This window comes from Mirounga leonina, unplaced genomic scaffold, assembly GCF_011800145.1.
Source record: "Mirounga leonina isolate KUSES-001 unplaced genomic scaffold, KU_Mleo_1.0 Mir_127, whole genome shotgun sequence".
In the NCBI taxonomy this organism is placed as follows: Eukaryota; Metazoa; Chordata; class Mammalia; order Carnivora; family Phocidae; genus Mirounga; species Mirounga leonina.
The window spans coordinates 74,119,863-74,136,152 of record NW_023270316.1 but is presented as its reverse complement, the minus strand read 5'-3'; the positions used below and the strand labels follow the sequence as shown (position 1 = coordinate 74,136,152).

At 41.9% G+C, this 16,290-nt stretch overlaps 1 protein-coding gene across 2 annotated transcripts in view; it reads left to right on the top strand.

The window, feature by feature from the left end:
• Positions 1–16,290, top strand: part of WASF3 (WASP family member 3) — a 125,114-nt gene that overhangs the window by 38,771 nt on the left and 70,053 nt on the right. For both annotated transcript variants that reach the window (XM_035003656.1, XM_035003655.1), the window contains exon 2: positions 15,401–15,494. The gene's annotated coding sequence lies outside the window, so the exon portion shown is untranslated. The remainder of the gene's footprint in view (positions 1–15,400; positions 15,495–16,290) is intronic.

Sequence of the window (16,290 nt, the reverse complement as noted above, 5' to 3'; positions counted from 1 at the left end):
TTGCGTACACGCTCTCTCTCTCTCTCAAATATAAAAAAAAAAAAAAAGTTGGTTAACAGTTCAGCTGGTATTTTCTTACCCTTATTTATTCTTCTTGTAACTCTGCTAGGGATGAAAACAGTTGTGGATCACCAGTCTCTTTGGAAGGCCTTGTGAATATCTGGTATTTACTCTGATTCATTTTCTTTCTGTTCTGAGCTTTTTTTTAAATGGGTTTCTTTTTTTCTTTTCTTTTGAAACTTGTGGTTTTATAGCTTTTTTCAGCTTATACTCATTGTTATGGAAATTTGTTTTACTAATTTTTTTTCTTAGCTATAGATATGTTTAACATATTACTAATGAAGCATCAATAGCTTCTTTATTAATTTCTGATTCTTAGGCATTTTGTTTCCTTAAGCAGTGGTCTTAAAAACCTTTTGATTATGTATTTCATAATAAGAAAATGAGCACAAAAGCCCAATATATAACATCTTACAAATTACAGATATATACTACTTTATTGAACTTTTTTCACATTTTAAGACATTAAACATTGTAAGATTCTCGAAATTTTTAAAATTTTGTATTCACCTGATACTGTTGATAGTGGATATACATGTATTTCAGTTCATTGCTTTGATGACTGAAAAAAAATTTAATTTCTTGTAGATCTCTTTAGATTATGATTGTATTTAACACGTCTAGCTGACAAGAAGACAAATATCAACTTTGCCATTTTCTTGTTATTCCTCTATTATCAAGATTTAATCCTTTTGTTGTTCCAGGAATCTCTTTTTTTAACACTCCTCTTCCATTTTGTGAGAATTAGTTTCATTGAAACTGGTTAAAATGGTTTGTAATTCCACTTGCCCAGACCCCTGTAGACTGACACCCTGCAGAACATCGAGCCTGGGGCGCTTGGGTGGCTCAGATGGTTAAGCGTCTGCCTTCTGCTCGGGTCGTGATCCCAGGGTCCTGGGATCCAGTCCCTCATTGGGCTCCCTGTTCCTCCGGGAGCCTGCTTCTCCCTCTGCCTCTCTCTCTGTCTGTCTCTGTCTCTCATGAATAAATAAATAAAATCTAAAAAAAAAAAAAAATCAAATCCAATAGCATACAGAAGGGGAATCCACACAGACATGAAATTGCAAAGACAGTGAGGGAATGTGAAGTTTACATGAGCTAAGGAGAGGTGTAGCACCTGAGGATACAAAGGGGAGGAAGGCCATTAGCAGGAAGGTGAGAGGAGCTGTTTGGAAAAACAAAGGTTTCCCTATTACACAGATCAGTTTCTTAGGTAAAGTCTCTGTTAATAGCTCTCTTCCTGGTACAGGCTCTCCTTTCCAAAGTAAATTTAGGCAGTTGAGGGGGAGGCAGAGAGCTTTCCCCGCCATCTGCTAGGTTTTGGTTACTTTTAAGTCAGAATAATGTTTATGCCAAAGTGGCCCATCCTGGGGCAGCCTGCCCTTGGCCCCTGTAATACCTGGTATGACACCTGACTGCTGACGCGTTGTCCACGGGAAGACCTGATGTCTTACGTATGTTAACTATGAGTAAAGCTTCATTTCCTTTCTCTCTCCCTATTCAGTCATTTTGTGTTTCCATTCCCCTCTGTCCATTGGTGCCCTGCACTTTGTGGATCATTGCCCTAGAGAATTAGAGCCAGTTATGTATTTGGGGGGCAGCTCCTTCCACATTCTCAGAGCTCCCATTGCCTTTGTTCAGACAACTCTCCTGTTGCTCCTGTTAGAGTAGCTGTTAACCCCCTGGGCCCCTGGCAGGCACCATCTAGAGCCCAGCAGGATCCTTCAGGAAGGATGCTTCCTTCGTAAGTCCTGGGGCGAGCCATCTCTGTAATGTTATAGAATGGAAGTTACAGATATCCTTCTACATTCAGTACATCACTTAATCCTTAAAGCCTGAAGAGGAGGGCAGAGATAGGTATTATAAACCCCACTTAACAAATGAGTACCTTTCAGAGAGTAGGTAAAACTGAACATTACCACAAGCTTCTGGATAACCACGGGATTCAATTCATTTAGACCAAAGAAGGCATCGTCTACTATAAATGGCCTGGGAGTTCAACCTTGCCTTTGCCACTTAGAAGCTTGTGGTAATGTTCAGTTTTACCTACTCTCTGAAAGGTACTCATTTGTTAAGTGGGGTTTATAATACCTATCTCTGCCCTCCTCTTCAGGCTTTAAAGATTAAGTGATGTACTGAATGTAGAAGTCCATAGTAGACTTCCCAGAGCTTGAATGGCTTATGTAGGATTGCTGGAGAGAGAGATTTTGAAATTTACCTTTAATAGTGGAATGCACAGTAAGGTGAGTGGGATGGAAATTTGATAGCTTTCCATTTCCTGAATTTTCTTTACAGTGACATTCTTAATTTCAAATGAAAGGAGGTGGACAGTGGTTAAAAAGCATCATCTCTGGGAGCAGAGACTTTTTAGGTTGGAATCTCAACCGCATTATGTATTGTGTGACCGTGGGCCAATCTCTCCGTGGCCTAGTTTCCTCATCTGTAAAATGGGGATCATGCTAGCACCTTCCTCAGAGGGTTGTTACGAGGATCAAGTGAAAGACATAAGCACGTAGAGCACTTGAGCAACGTGCCTGGCTTGGCCTTGCAGGCTCAGTAAATGTCAGCTAGCATGCTTCTTATCTTTTCCTTTCTAAATGCCCTTGTGTGATACAGTCCTGGTTAACATTTCAGCCCAGCAGAGAATTCATAATACAAATCCTGACTAAAAAAGGTGTTTTAAATAAGAAATCGCACAGTGTTTACTGGAGCTGGGATATTCTTTGTTTTGTTGGGTGGTTAGTGTTGGAGGCCGGATGTTTTCAGTTCTTTTTTGCATGAATTTAATCTCCTTGTGTTCAAGTCATCAGCAGAAAAGGAGCAGAGCATCCGCTCTGCATTACTTCCGACCTCCGCGAAGAAGCGGGGCCACCCAGCGAATCTTGTCGGTTTCTCCTCTGCAAATCTCTTCCCACCTCCCCACTTCTGTCTTCCTTCCTTTCCTTAATTGTTGCAGGAAGGTGCTGTGTAGTGGTGGCGATGGCTTTTTTGGTGGCAGGGTAGAGACTATCAATATGCAGGTCTTTTAAGTTGAAAATTCTTGAGGTTGTATGTTATGTAGTAAGGGAGGGCCATGATATATTGAAATGGCATGATTTTGTTAGTTTAGGTTTTTAGGTTCGGTATTTTTAGGTTCGGTAACTCATTACCTTGCCTTCAGTGGATTTTGGCCACTTTGTAAGGAAGATTTAGGGGCCATTTATTTTAAGCATTGAGAGTGATAAAAAATAGTATTTAATCTCATTGTATTTGTAACACAGGAAAATTGATCCATTATACATCTTTGGTATCTGGATTATGTAGTATTTATTTTAGTAAATTTCCATGGAATTTCATTTATCTCTGTGGTAGTGAAGGGAGAAGATAAAATTGGATATGAAACTTGCTGGAGTGCATTTTGATTTCAAGTCAGCTGACAGTCCCTGAATAGGTTGTGGCCACTTGAATTCTCTCAGTTTACTGTATATGTGGAGTCAGTCACTTAATCAGGACCCCTGTGCTGAAAGGCTCTTTAGACTTGAGGTCTGTCAGGGCGCCTGGGTGGCTCAGTCGTTAAGCATCTGCCTTCGGCTCGGGTCGTGATTCCAGGGTCCTGGGATCGAGCCCCGCATCAGGCTCCCTGCTCTGCGGGAAGCCTGCTTCTCCCTCTCCCACTCCCCCTGCTTGTGTTCCCTCTCTCGCTGTCTCTCTCTCTGTCAAATAAATAAATAAAAATCTTAAAAAAAAAAATCTATAGACTTGAGGTCTGTCTTTGGGAGAGCGGGCTTTTCTCGATTTGGAGAGAAGGGTGATGTCAACTATTCGGGATTATGGTGGGTGGTGGAGAGAACAGAACAGAATCTGGATCTTGGCATCTTCACGACTTCAGGGTTGACAGATTCAGCTAGCATTTCAGGCAGAATTCAAACTTAACCCCACACTACAAAAGTAAAGGAGCTTTTGTTAAGTGAAATAAACATCGGGATTTCAAATATCAAAATACCTCCTGTTTGGAATATCCACATTTCCATGCCCTTTCTTTCAGTGGGTAAATTGGCCATCGTCTCTACTTGCAGAAATCAAACAAGAGCTGGGTGGGGCACGTTCTGTACGTTGGCCACTTGCCACAAGCATCCGCTTTGTCCTTTGCAGACAGGTGGGTGTTAACTACAGTCACGTGAGGAGAATGAGAAAGCGGCATGTCCTCCGCATTCACAAATGCCGTGGTGTTTCCATTTCCCCTTTGCCATAGCGGCCTAAGTCACACTGCCCAGTTGTGACAGGTGCTTCCGCCTCCTTGTTTGATGACAAGTGCATGACATTAGCTTTCTATAGTAGCTGCCGTTAATTAAACATCTCTGCCTCCTTGCTGTGTTCTTTGACAACATGGCTCATCCTTCCCTCATGTTTACACTCTAAGGGGGGGCGTTTCTGTTGGCCTTATTTTCAGATGGGGAAACTGAGGCCCAGACAGTAATAACTTCCCCTGAGTCCACAGCTTCTGATGCTCCAGGCATGGAGTCCCAGTCTCCGATGCTCACATCTCTGGTCTCTCCCCTTTATCATGCAGCCGTTGGTCCTCAGAAAACATTTTCTCCAAGATCATATTGGATACCACTAATTAAATGATTACTACTTTAATTAAGAGCAGACAGAACTTAATGCTAGAAATATTTTCAGTGGCAGTAAGTTACTTTCTAAGTGACTGAAGTTTTATATTCATTTCTGGGTGGTGATGGGTTTTTCCCCTTATGTTTGTCTTCTGTCACAAGCTGTGGTATTCTTGTAGTCTGGTAGTGAGCCATTCAGCTCCCTGATTACTTTAGATATAGTGAACATTAGGGTTTGACTAGAGGCTCAAGGGGATTGAGTGTAGATGTGCCATAAAATGTTACTGCCACGTTAGGCAGTCTTCTTTGAACACACAGGATCCCCTGGGGGTGGAAGTTTATGGACCCATTTGTTATACTGGCTGGTAGTATAATTTATCCTCAAGGGGGAAAACAAGTAACTGAAGGTACTTGTTGAATGGCACGTGAAATCTTTATGTCAGGTTTAGTATTACATAGCTAGCTTTGAAATAGATTTTGATTTTGGAATATGTAAAAATCGTCATGGTAATGAAAAAAAAAGAGGCCTCTGCAATGCAGTGCTTACATCTGCTGTTTCCATCTGATAACGCACAGATTTCCTAAGTACTTCTGTGTGTTTTTGTAACAATTCTCTTTGTCCAGATTTAAGGTTCAGCATATTTCATGAAACCGAATGGTAACCCTGATTTGGTTTTGATGTGTTTGGTTTCCAACAGGATGTTGATTGCTGACTGTAAGGTACTAAGTTGTCCTCATGTTTCGTGTGCATTTGAAGCGGAAGGATACAGAGTCATGGGGCACCGAGAGCAGCTGACACTGGTACTTGCAGTACATTTGTCTTCCTCTTGAAATCGCTACGGAAATGCAGAACTCCAGGGAGAAACTAAAGATTAAAAATAAGGCACTATCCCTCTCTTGACCACTCACGGCAGGCCAGCAGGTCCCTGGGTAGGGGCCTGGGTGGGGTCCTTGGTAGCATTGGACTGTGTTGATGTGAGGATGGGTTTGCAGGGTCAGCAGAGCTGAGGTGGGGCTGGAAGTTAACGGTGTGAGGCCTGGCACGGACAGAAAGCAGGTGAATATCGGAATCAAGGAAATAAAAACATAGGTGACAAGTGAGTCAGGTTCACAGGTGCTCACAAACCAACATCAGAAACCAGGGACAGTTTATAGGTACAGGAGAACAGGAGAGACTCAGACCAGTTAAAGAGTAAAGCAACTTTAATCATTGTTAAGAAAACCTCTTTTTTTTTTTTTAAATTTATTTATGATGGCCCAGGAATGGCTTCCAGGAATTTCTTACTGAGTTGCAGCTGGGAGGGTGGAGCCAAAGGGAAGAGCAGGGCCATTGTTGAAAAGTTAGGAAAAGAGAGACATTTGTCTACTTGACGGTTCCTTGATAGGTGGCATCATAAAAAAGAATTCAGTGTCTCCCTGTTATGTACATGATTCTAGACATTAAGAAATAAGAGATTCAGGGGCGCCTGGGTGGCTCAGTCCTTAAGTGTCTGCCTTCGGCTCAGGTCATGATCCCAGGGTCCTGGGATCGAGCCCCACATGGGGCTCCCTGCTCTGCGGGAAGCCTGCTTCTCCCTCTCCCACTCCCCCTGCTTATGTTCCCTCTCTCACTGTGTCTCTCTCTGTCAAATAAATAAAATCTTAAAAAAAAAAAAAAAGAAAGAAAGAAATAGGAGATTCAGTTTTTACCCTCACAGGGCTTCTAATTGAGTTGAGAAGACAGAGCATGGGCATCCCAGGGCAAACCACAATGGGAAGCAGATGTGAGCTTGTTGGAGTTGAGGGGAAGGGGTGAATCTGCTGGGCTTGAGGGGAGCGGTCCAGGAAACCCAGTTGAGGCCACAGAGCATGTCCTTGAAGGAGCTGAGTTTGGAATACAAGGTGGGACTGAAGGTGAGGAAGATGGAGGTGAGTGTCTCCCCCACCTTCATGGGCCGGTTCAGTCTTTGAGCTAGCTTCCTAATTTGTAAGATAATTAAAACATTCCTGCCTTTCCTGTTTGTATCAGGATGGTTGTGGAGATTAAATGAGATGATTCATGTGAGAAAGCCCTTTGTAAATGGCACAGTGGGTTCAAATTGCCATGTGCAGTGGAGAACCTGTGGGATAACAGGCTTTGTTTTAATTCATTTCTCACATGTAAATGAGATTGCACTCTTCAGTCAGAGGTGTTTCATGAAGGTCATGATTATAGGGAAAGGGTCGAGGAACTGTTTTTAAGCAAGGTTAGTATATGTCTGAGATTTCATTTATAAACTTACAAAGCGTAATTAGTATTGAAAATTAATGTTTAATGTGTATCTGAAGTGTTTTACATTTTTGGTTAATAAAAAGAGAAAATCTATTTCAAGAGTAAGTTACTGAGCTATGAAAAAAATAAAAGTCCATTTAGTAGCAAAATTACATGATGCTTCTCATTCTACATTCGGAAACAGACTATTTTTAGCATCTCTTTGAATCAGTGATGAATTCCAATTACAGGATTCAGTAATTAAAGCAGAGAAAAATATAATGTCGTTTAGGCAAGAAAATCTTTCACTTGAATTGGATCTCTTTCAACTTTTAAGCTATTATGTTCAGGGGCCTCCCCACAGTCATTGGTTTGTCATCTTTGTGGGGTCACAAGCAACAGGAAAAGTGCCAGAACATCAGCCAAGGACACAGTGTCCCACTTTTAAGAAAGGAAGTTTAAAAAATTCTGGGATTCTGGGATGTCTTAATGGGCGAGTGTGTTGCATCTCTTGTTGTCTGCAAAATTCTGGAGCAGATCTTCAGGGACCCCTTGGCCTCGCCCTGTTTTCCCACCTTTCCTGTTGGTCAGCTCACTGCCCCACTGAGACCCTTGTCCCTCTGTCCCCTGCATCTGTCCTGCCTTCTCCTTTCTTTCCTGCGCTCTCAGGCTGTCTCTGAGTGCCATGAAAGAAACTGCCTGATGGTGCCAGTTGGTACCGCTCCACATTTGTATTTAATGGTTGTAGATTGTTCCATAATGTTGCTAAACAGCGTTTAAAACACTTCGTCCTAGTCAGCAGTCTTTCCTCAAGCTGGAAGCCTTATTTTATCTTGAGCAAGTTATTTATCTCTTTATGCCCCTTGCACAAAAGCTCATTAACCATTTGGCTGAATTGAAACGAGTGCTCTGTTGACCCAAATTCTCCTGCTCTTTGCTTGGGTGAAGCACAGCACATAAAGTGGTGCCCATGGGGCCAATACAAGGTCACTGGACACAAGGCAAGTCCAACTTTCTGGGTCGAAGTAGGTCAGGAAGAGGCATTGTGATTTTTTTTTTTAACCTAAGCATTCAAGAAAATTCACTTATTTGGCAGATGTTTTTTGAGTGTGGACTGTGTGCCAAGCACTGAGCTGGGTACTAGGAATTTAGAAATGAAAATGAAAAAAATTTTCATAGTGAAGAGTGGAGGTAGGGGTCAAAAGTGTTAGGGCTCACAGGTGGCTGGCTGCCCAGGGCCAGACCTCTGCCATGAACATTAAAAACATCAAACAAACAAACAGAAAACCTCAACATTTGCAGTATGCAGAAGCACCATACAACTAGATAATCCATTTTTCCTCTGAAAATGGATTCCATTTAATGTGAATTTTTGAACATCTCAACCTCTAAATTCTTTGATCTCTTAGCAGCTCAGTGCATTGTTGTGATAATGAATAACTAGGCAAATTTAAGAATAGAACTAAATCTGAACATCTTCGATCATCTTGGTTTTAGGTTCTTGTGTGCTCATGTATCCATTCACTATTTGTTTTCTTCTGGACCAAACATTGCTCAAGAGGATGTTGTGAACCTGATTCTCTGCGAAGCCCTGGGGGTATAAAGATGCAGGTGACCCTCCCAGTCCTGGTGGATGTGACCATGTGGAGGGGAACAGGTTGTAATTAATGGTGGTGGTGGAGAAGTAGTAAGTAGTAACAGCAGTGATTGGTGCTCTTTGTTGCTTATCATGTGCAAGGCCTGGAGTGTCCCGCAGATTAGCTCACGTAACTCCCACAGTCTCATTTTTTGTAGTTTAGGAAATGTAGGCTTAAATAACCTGCCTGGAATGTTGGAGTGTCTAAGTAAGTGGGGGGATGTCGGTGGGAGCTCAATTCGGGCTTGAGAGCCTACCACACTGTGGCATTCAGTACTGCCCCTTTGGTTGGTGGGCACGGAGAAGGGGAAAATGGATGCTACGGGGAAGCTGAACAATGCTTTGTAGTGGAAGTGACCCAAGTCCGCTCACTGGGAGGGCCAGTGAGCAGGGAGTGGCAGGTGCAGAGAAACTCAGGAGTGGAGGGCTCAGGGCATGATTGCAGCTTGGGAGAAACGGTGGAGGCCGCCTTGCAGAAGGGCAGCCTGGGGATCCTATTCCAGAGTGGCGGGGCAGAGAGGAGTTTTCCTAAGGAGGAGTGTGCCCAGCGTGGCGGCAGCGTCCAGAAGAGAGAACCAGTAGAACAAACTGGCAGGCTGGTGGCATCGATGGGCAGGGCGTGCTGCTTCCCTCGGGCCACATCTGGTATGTGTCATTCTGAGCACTGCACCTCCTGAAGGACAGGCCAGAGAGCACCTGGGAAAGGCTGGAGGGACAGGAATATTGAACTCTGCCTTCAGATACCTGGATGTTTGCAGAGCTGAGGGTGTGGTAGATTGTGCTTGGTTTCAGTGGGCAGAACAGAGTGTTGGTTTGCAGTTATAAAGATGTAGGCTTGGGCGCCTGGGTGGCTCAGTTGGTTAAGCGACTGCCTTCGGCTCAGGTCATGATCCTGGAGTCCCTGGATTGAGTCCCGCATCAGGCTCCCTGCTCGGCAGGGAGTCTGCTTCTCCCTCTGACCCTCCCCCCTCTCATGTGCTCTCTCTCATTCTCTCTCTCTCAAATAAATAAATAAAATCTTTAAAAAAAAAAAAAAGATGTAGGCTTTAGGGGCGCCTGGGTGGCTCGGTCGTTAAGCGTCTGCCTTCGGCTCGGGTCATGATCCCAGTGCAGGAATCGAGCCCCGCATCCCGCATCGGGCTCCCTGCTCAGCGGGAAACCTGCTTCTCCCTCTCCCACTCCCCCTGCTTGTGTTCCCTCTCTCGCTGTGTCTCTCTCTCTCTGTCAAATAAATAAATAAATAATCCTTAAAAAAAAAAAAGATGTAGGCTTTAACTGAATATAAAGAAAGCCTTATTTCAAATAGTGTTTCTTAATGAGTGGAGTTCCAAACTCACGGCTTCCCTCTCCCTGAACAGTGTTCAGGCAGGTGGGTACAGGGAGAGGGAGGGTGGAGGAGAGCGCCGTGCTGTCTGGGGGCGGTGGATCTCGACCCCTTCTAATGCTTGCCCATGAGTTTCTCGTAGCTTCCCTGGAGACAGGCAGGCAGATACACGCTTTTCATTTAATGAGCAAGCTCTGAATCTGCTGCTCCTGATCCTGACTTCCCCATGATGTCCTAATATTTAAGTGATGATACAGCATTTATCTTTATATTAACTTTGTATACTCTGTGCATCTCAGAAGATAGGAATCAGTCTCTTGGTGTCACTTTGAGCCCCATGCAGATTTGAAGTCTTTTCCTGTTTATTGCAGGTGCTACTAACCTTCTCTCTCACCGCGTGTTGCCTGTATCTCTGGCCACTTTAGCACTTTTGAACTTGCGGTGAGGTGTCTTTCCATATATAGGCTCACCTTTGTCTGACTCATGGTTGTATTTCTTAGGCGTAGTGGGATAGTAAGTGTTTGAATGGATCGATGAGTGGTTGACAAGACCCAGATCTTTATCTGGGCTATTCGATTCTTTGACCATTATTAGCCCAGAGGTGTGGACCAGCTGTGGATCTCTGCAAAAGTCATATCAGGAATCGATCGTTCATTCCTTGTATTTTACTAGGTAGTTACACTGTTCGTTAAGGGGAAGAAAATACTGTTTTATGACCCTTGTATTAAGGTCTGGGATAAGTACTTTTTAATGAACAGATTACTCAAAACGGGGAGAATTTTTCATTTGCACTCATAATTAATGTGGTTTTATTAATTATTAAATATATGAAAGTGAACCTGGCTGAGACTGTGATACACCTAGGTGACCAGTGAATGTCAGCTAGCTGCAATTATTTCTGTTTTATTCATAGCAATATCCCTTCTGAGACTTGTTTCCTATTTTTTGTATTTATTTACTTTTTCCCACCAGATAAAGCTTTCTGGAGGCCAAGACCTTGTCTTATTACTTAGTGTTTTTGTTTTACCTTCTACAAAAGAACTCACTCATACACTGAATTGAATTGTGGAGCCAGCTAAGTGTGTCCCTACCAGCTCTGATTTCAAAGACGTAGGACTGTTCCAGCATTGGGAATTGGAGCCCAGGTATCCAACCTGAGAGGCCAAGGAGGGGAAACACAAGACTGCTGTTCTACCGTGTTGTCAGACGATTCTAGCTAAAAACATTCATATTAGACATTCTGATGAGATCTGTTTCTCTGAAGCTAATGGCGGCTACAGCTTCTAAAATGCCTAACAATCTTGTAAATGGAACTTTATATGTGAATAGTTAAGAACTCTTACTGATGACATGATCTCCTGGGGAGGGAGGAATTTAGAATTTGAGTCTGGTTAACAGGGTAGCCCTGGAAAGCGCAGCAGGGCAACAGCTCTCTGGAACAGCTTCTCCTTTCTAGAAAACTAGAATTCGGAAGCTGTAGGGGGATGGCAAGGACCAAAATAGTAAAGCCTAGTACAATCAGATTAGGATAACATTGGCAGATTAATAGTGAGTCATTTGGACACAACCTGTTCTCAGGTTAAACGTTTTCTTGTCGCAGAGTTTTATTTATCTCATATTGACTTGGATAGTTGTGGATAACTAAGATAGAAGGGCATATTACTGGGGACAACTTTATTATCATTGACCTTTTAAAATGCTCTGTAGAACAAAATTAGGTGTTCCATGAGATTAAATTCAGTCATTTCTCTCAGCACAGTATAGAGGAATGTAAATTGAACATCAGCTGAACTGCTTAGGAGGTGAATGGTCTGTAATATATTTGTAATGACCAGAGCTCATCATAAAGCTGTTTCGTCCTCATCCATAAATTGTTTGGACACATTTTACTAGGTACTTACCTACCCTGGCTTGATTATCCTTGGTCTGTGACCATTCCTTGCAAAAATTCCATTTTTTTCTTTTCTTTCTTGTTTTTTTACACTGAATAGCATAAGGAATTTTAATTTAGCAGTATTTTAAGAATTAGACTGAGGTCTGATGCCATCATATTGAAAACAGTATTCAAAACCTGAAGGAGCAGGGATAAGTACCTCTTTGAATAGAATTTTATTTTATTTTTTTTAAGATTTTATTTATTTGAGAGAGAGAGAGAGTGAGAGCATGAGCAGGGCGGAGGGGGAGGGAGAAGCAGACTCCCCACCAAGCAGGGAGCCCAGTGCTGGGCTCAATCCCAGGACCCTGGATCATGACCTGAGCCAAGGGCACATGCTTAACTGACTGAGCCACTCAGGCATCCCCTGAATGAAATTTTAAAGGGAGGAGTCCTTAAAGATCATTCAGTTTGTTCCTCTGTTCATTGGCTTGTTCATTCATCTATTCAACAAATATTTGAGTGTTCATATACTTTTCTCTTGGTATTCCTTTCCCCTACTGGTAATAACCCCTCAATTTAGTATCTCAAACCTGAACTCTTAAGAGCTGCACTGTTCAGTACAGTAGCTGCTAGCCCTGTGTTGCTATTTAAATTAACATTCATTAAAATGAAATAAAATGAAAAATTCAGTTCCTCAGCCACACTAGCCACCTTTCAAGGCTCAGTCAAGTGCTCGCTGCGGCTGGAGGCTGCCATTTTGGATGGTGTTCATCCACAAAACACATCCATCATTGCTGGACAGAGCTGCCTTAGTGGTTCTGGCTCTGTCTTCCGAGAGACATCCTAGGATCCCATCCACTTCATCACCCAACACCTATGTCTGTCAAGTTTGTTCCCTTTAAAAAATTCTCCCGTCTTATTTTAGGTCATCATCATCTGTAATATATTTGTAATATATACAAATATATGTTGTTACCAGGGCTGTGATGTCTTTCCTGCCACCCCCTCCCCTCGGTTGCTCCCCTCCCTCCCTTGTGCACTCTTAATACCATGTATACACCTTTATCACACTGCATACTAATTCCTTGTTTGTACAGTTTTCTTCTGGTGGACCAAGAGGTTGTTGGGGTTGAAGGCCTGGGCCTTGATCTTCCAGGGTGAGGACACACACAGTGCCTGACACATTACTGCAATAAGTAAGTGTCTGTTGAGTAGCTAGAGAGCTGAATGGATGGGGGGAGGAGCCCGTACTAGGTTGCATTCTGAGGACTAGGCACAGTTGGGATGTGTGGAAGCGAGAAGAAGGCGGTCATGCTGGGGGAGCATCACGGATGCAGGCCCGTGGTAGGAAATGACAGGGCAATTGTGCTCTTAGACCACGGCCACGGAGAAGCATTTTCAGCACCACCCAGAGCTTAGCCATGGGACATAAATAGAATTTCAGTTCTGGTGTTGCACTTAAATGTGTTTCCCTGACCCCTCTAAGTAGAAGTATTGGGTTTCGCACTTAACCCTAAACTGTAGCTTCCAAGGAGTTAAAGATATGTTCTACCCTGTAAAATTAAGCAGCACACTCACAAAGTCTAGTTGATTCTTCGAGACTTTGATGGTTCCCGACTTAAGTAAGACATGGTAGCGGCAGAGCAGGAAAGAAAAATGTGTGTGTATGTGTGCAGAAGGAGGCTGTCTAATACTGCCATTCAGAAGAGTGACTGCAGCCAGACCCACCGGTCCTGACTCTGCTTCTTCCAAGCTGTGTCATCCTGGACGTGTCACCGGCTGGGCCTCGGTTTCCTCATTTTTTGATGGAGACAGATATTACCTGCGTTGTGTGGATTAAGTTAAAATGTATGTGACGTGTGAGCACTGTGCTTAATCCTGAGTAAAGCATTCACCGAGTGATAGCTATTGACAAATTAACAGTACGTAGCGTTTCGGGCAAATGGGAAAACTCATAGTGTATTTCCCAAAGGAAGAATTTACACATGATTGCTAAACACAAATGGTCATCCAGAAAACACACACGTCAGACCCTTTCCTTCACAGTTAGCTCGACAGAACCATCTCTAACGTGAAATGTAGAGTGCTAGGTACTTCATGCAAATAAGGTGATCTGATAGAGGTAAAATTTGACCTGGATAATCAAAAACCTAGGGCTAATTCTCTGTGTTTGGAAATAAGGTGATCACTAATGCAAATTACTTAGGAAAACTCACTTTTCTTTTACTCTGCATAATCAAGAGCTTGCTGTACAGCTGCTCCTAAGGAAGGGGAAGAAAATTATGTGCTGCTTTTAATTTTAAATAAGCAAACTAGTGGGATGTGTATAAATTAGAGGATCATTGAATGATCTGTTTTTTCCCCTACTTTCCAAATGGTAGTGACAGTCTTAACTGTGTAGGTTCTCATCCACCGGCCTACATATAATTCATGCATATGCAGAGAATCCTCTTCAGTAGACTCAAAGTTGCTTTCCCATTCGGAAATCGCACACTCCTCCTTTCCCCGTGCCTGCATGGCCTTTGCCTGGCCTCATTCCTCCCCACTCCTTGTCCTCTGAGACTGTTTGATATATCCCATTCCACCGCCTCACTCTTGCTCTCATACAGCTACCTTATTGTATTGTAATTATTGACAGGCATTGGTCACCATCACAGGACTGTGAGTTCTCTGATGAGCAGGCGTTTTCATACTCATTTTTGTGTCTACATTGTTGCATTACAGTGGGGGGACTTATTCATACAAGATGCTTGGTAAACTTTTGCTGAATTAATGAATGATATTCACCAAATTTTTCTTCTGCATATTCTTCCTAAATAAACCATAACTCTGTTTGGGTAGGAAATTCTGTCATACTTTCTGGTACTGCTTAGCTCCAGAGCATTGATAAACAATATCAGATTGCTCTACAGTCTTGCTGTTATGAATATCAGTTATTCTGGAAACACTTTCTAGGGTAGATTCAGCAAGTATTAAATCTTTGTTACTGTTTTATCCACATATGTTCTATCAAAGTATTTATAAAGGGATCACCAAGATTTTTATTGAATTTAAATAGATTTTTAAAAAGATTTATTTGTTTGTTGGGGTGGGCGTAGGGTAGGGGGAGAGGGAAAGAGAGTCTGAAGCAGACTCTGAGTGGAGCTCAGAGCCTCATATGGGGCTCGATCTCAAGACCCTGAGATCATGGACCTGAGCTGAAACCAAGAGTCCATGCTCAACCGACTGCACCACCTGTATTTAAATTCAGGTGCCGCTGAATTTAATATTTTTGTATGAAAAACTGATACAGAAGCTCTTGTCTGATAGAGTTCTTGTGTGAATCATCAATGTTCAGTTCATTGTGGGCAGTAATAAAACCTTAAATGTATGTGTGTTGAATCTATGAACTGAGCAGTTCAGTTGAATATACCTGTAATATACTTGGCTTTTTGTTTTTCTGCCCCTTAGCTATTTACTGTGATTTCTTGATGTTAATTTCAGGGCTTATTCCAGGATAGGGAGTTGGAATTATACAGGAATTCACATACCTTATTAGCTCCTTGCTTAAACTAATTAAAAAAACTAGTTCTGGGACTGGAACTCCCTTGATGAAATTGTTGAAATGTGAAATTTGAATTTAGGACTTTCTTGAAGACTTGAATGCATTTTACTTACTGTTATTTAAATTTTTTTTTTTTTTCAGTTTTAATTTTGACTGCTGTACTATTGACATCTGAGCCAAAGTGGTGATGCTACCTGAGGGGAATTTCTGCAACCCGTAAGTCAACAGTTATACGGTAAGAATGTGTGCCTCTTACCTTTAAAGCCATTTAATTTCTGTAACATTATAGTTCAGAATTCTAATTTGAAATAGAATACTATAAAATATTCTAATATTTCAAAATATTACATATTAATATATTTTAATATGTAAATATTAACAGCAGATAATATTTTAGAGCTTTAGATCCTAATCAACAGTTCAAGGATTTGAAAGAGAAAAAATATAACTTGATATATTAATTTCATATTAATTTTTGTGTGAAAAACAAATATGGCTTTATAGTTTATGTCTTATTAAACTGGGGTCTAATTTTTCCTTCCTACATATTTTGCCCATTTACTTTTTATTTCTTGGGGTTTAACTGGTTCTTTATTATCTGATTTTTGTTAATAATGAATGGATATGAGCAGTCAAGATGATAAAACTTAAGCCTAGGTGGATTTTACTTACAACTTACTCTGAACTGAGGTGGTGTTGATTCCAACAGTGGCTGAAATGAGGTTTTGAATTATTTAGAGATTTAAATTATGTATATTGCTTTATCTTCAAGGAATAATTCAAGAGTAATGAGACATGGCCAAACCAGTAAGGCGAGTTACTCCTTTGAGCTTCATTTTCCTTGTACAAGATGTCTATCATTTGTTTTATAGAGTTGTAAAAATCAAATGAGATGATCTATGTGAAATTGTCTTTCTTTTCCTTTTATTTATTTTTTTGGAAGGGTAGAAGGGAAAATGACAAGTCTCTTGATTTTAAGGTGGGCTTTAGAGAGAACATAATGCTCTTAATATCCTTTAGAGGAAAGGATG